Raw genomic sequence first — 3499 nt, forward strand, 5'->3', positions numbered from 1 at the left:
TTCATCGTCAGCACACCTTTACCCCTTCCTGTCCACAGCATTCATCGTCAGCACACCTTTACCCCTTCCTGTCCAGGGCATTCATCGTCAGCACACCTTTACCCCTTCCTGTCCAGGGCATTCATCGTCAGCACACCTTTACCCCTTCCTGTCCAGGGCATTCATCGTCAGCACACCTTTACCCCTTCCTGTCCACAGCATTTATCGTCAGCACACCTTTACTCCTTCCTGTCCAGGGCATTCATCGTCAGCACACCTTTACCCCTTCCTGTCCAGGGCATTCATCGTCAGCACACCTTTACCCCTTCCTGTCCACAGCATTTATCGTCAGCACACCTTTACTCCTTCCTGTCCAGGGCATTCATCGTCAGCACACCTTTACCCCTTCCTGTCCAGGGCATTCATCGTCAGCACACCTTTACCCCTTCCTGTCCACAGCATTTATCGTCAGCACACCTTTACTCCTTCCTGTCCAGGGCATTCATCGTCAGCACACCTTTACCCCTTCCTGTCCAGGGCATTCATCGTCAGAACACCTTTACTCCTTCCTGTCCAGGTACCGTTTTAACACTCCTTTACACTGCTCATTCCATTATGAGAGTCCTCCCTTGGCTGTGAAGTCAGTTTTGACCTTTGTGGCCTACTGTACAGGTGTGCCCTCTGGCTTGGAGTGAAATGTATATAATTACTTTTACATTGATCTTTGTAAATCCCCCTCCACCTGTAATGGTTAAATTGAAGATTTGGTAAACTGATGTTAAGGGAAGCTTCTAACCAACTGTTTATCTTAGAGAAACATGCCCCTCAGGTGTCAAATATCAAGTATGCTACATCTCTTCCCATTCAAATATCTTTCATGTCATGAACTCCATTGAAATAATCTTCACGTGCGAAGGCTCTCGCTATCCACAAACGAGTCCAAGAAAATGTGTTGTGTCTCTGTGTGGCATCAGTGGCCAAACTTAGCTGTGTGCAAGTGTTGGCTGATAATCACTTCAAAGGTGTTAAACAATAAGCCTTGAATGCAGAGATGAGAATAGCATAGCCCAAGAAATGTAAAGATTGTTTGCCTTGCCTACTCAACATATGTCTCCTGCAACGCCCCCAATGGAGTTTCCAACTTGATTAACATTGTGACATTGTCACATCGTTGCACAGGTTTGGAGAATGTTGTTATCAGTTTACTAGTAGGGGATAGGATGAGACATCTAACATAAACAGAATGCCACATTAATTTAGCTGAACCAATTGGAAATAACTCCCTTTTATTGAACAACAGCTGATTGCAGAAGTTTGACAGAAAAGATTCACTGGATATTAAAAGCTGTGAAATTATTGACTTAAACATTTAAAAAATAAAATAAATATTATACCATGAACAAACACATCTCTTAACAACTACATACCGCAGTAGTATATCAAATCTTAGGGATAAATCTCAGATCTCCAATTTGGAAAAACAAATGAATTGTTTTGGCCACAGGATTGGTGGTTTCTTTTGGTATCATTTGAAAGGGTTACATGTGAAGCTTCGACAATACCTTGGTGAAACAATTTAAACAAGTGTTGTTAGTATCATTCACAGCAGCATTCAAAACACATGTTCAACATCATTCATATTTATCAATTTCACAATGAAAATGTGTATTTTTACTGTCGCAATCCCTAAGCACCCTGACACATTGTTCACTCAAAAGGCTAGTGGGCAGTGTAACAGGGGTGTTTATGCCAATTCAGTAATCTAATGTTTATGATCGGTTGGTTGAATTTGCATGCCAATAAAACGTATTGCCGTTGGCCACGCTTGTTGATAGCGGGAGATCGAATGTCAATTCTTCCCAGTCTAATATTTACATACAAGTTTAGTAGACCATGTTCTAAACTTAATCTCTGTATTCTATTCATGTAAATTAACATGTGTAGAAGTTTAGTATGTACAGCAGCAGAGGGTCAGTCACAGCGCTTTACTCTTGAAGCATGTTAGGGATAAAATCCCTTGCTCAAGGTCGACCGAGGTTTAAATTGTACATTTCACATTTTTAAGCTAGATTAGCTTGATTTCACTTTCCAGACGCAATGAAACCAACGGAATAGTCCCAAAAGTGTAAACCCAAACCGTCTGACACTCAAGGCAGGTTCAAGCAAATTCGATTTGAACCCAGGTGTGGAAGGCACCTGAGCAATTTGATGCTATTGTAACGTGTTAATTAAACTTACCGGAGACTAGCATTACTGCCACAACCCTATGGATATAGGCTTTAGTAAAGGATGAATTGACATGAAATGTTAATGAATAGGCTAAATTACTTTATTGTAACTATTCCGTATAAATGTTATATCAGTTTTATTGAAGGCAGCTCAGCTGCTATGCGGTTTACCGCAGAGGCAGCTAATATTGCAGTCAGCAATATGAGTGGATAACATTATTGGGTATCATTTTACAATAACACCTTATAATAAAGCACTTATAATGGATTATAACTAGTTTACTCATCATTTATTAATCATTACTCCCACATTTGTACATGTTAATAAGCTACTTGTTCACGCATTTATAAACACTTAACTTTTACAGTATGTCATAATGATTCGTAAGATGCTTAATATAGGTCCTTATAAAACCATTTACTAATCATTAGTTAAGTATTTTTTGCATAACCTAAAGTGAGGGCTATTTATACTTTACAAACGTTTCGAATGACCAGTGTAATTGCGCGCAAAAAGACATGCCATTTGTGGACATTCCTGCAGTAGGCTACCTGACGCTCCTTAATGTATGTCTCAGAATAGCCTAGAACATATCAACGGTAAAAGAATAAGGAGTGTGATGCTCCTTGGCGTGGGAGGGGCTAGTGAAACACAGACACACAGAGATCTCTCATCCAATCCATTTCCTTCACCATGGTGGTCCATAATTAACTTTTGCTTGGTTGGCACTTTCGACCAGATATAAGGAGGCTGAGGCCCCAGCATCCATAAGTCAGATACCTTCTTCTTCTGTGGTAAGACTCTCTCTCAACCTCCTAAGATTTGTTTATTTGTCTCATCTTTGCGCTCATCGTCTGAGGTAGTAGCTAACTGCACTGTCTGAATTGAGTTTTACATAAAGAAATGTTTTGCCTGTCTCTTGTAATATTGACAAAATGCAATGAAGTGGCATTGATTTAAAATGTAAAAAAATATTTGTTTTACTTAAAATCTGGCACTTTAATTCACAGTCAAAAGTGGTGCTTCTGCACTTGTTTGTAAATTGAGGGGGTTGGTCTCGAATGTAACTGGGTTTTCAGAGGTATTTATTGAAATTCTTGACAGAATGTCTAGTAACGTAAGTACCAAAAAAATGGTATAATAAGTTAAAAAGTTACCAGTTGAACCTGTAGTTGAATTGGACATGGCTGTAATGATTTGGGTTGAATGTTGGCATTCAAATTGTTTTCTAGCCTTTCAGGGGACTAAATGATAAGACTTCAGAATTCACAACACCCTAATGTTTCACAGG

This window comes from Oncorhynchus kisutch, linkage group LG30 (assembly GCF_002021735.2).
Source record: "Oncorhynchus kisutch isolate 150728-3 linkage group LG30, Okis_V2, whole genome shotgun sequence".
Classification (NCBI taxonomy): Eukaryota; Metazoa; Chordata; class Actinopteri; order Salmoniformes; family Salmonidae; genus Oncorhynchus; species Oncorhynchus kisutch.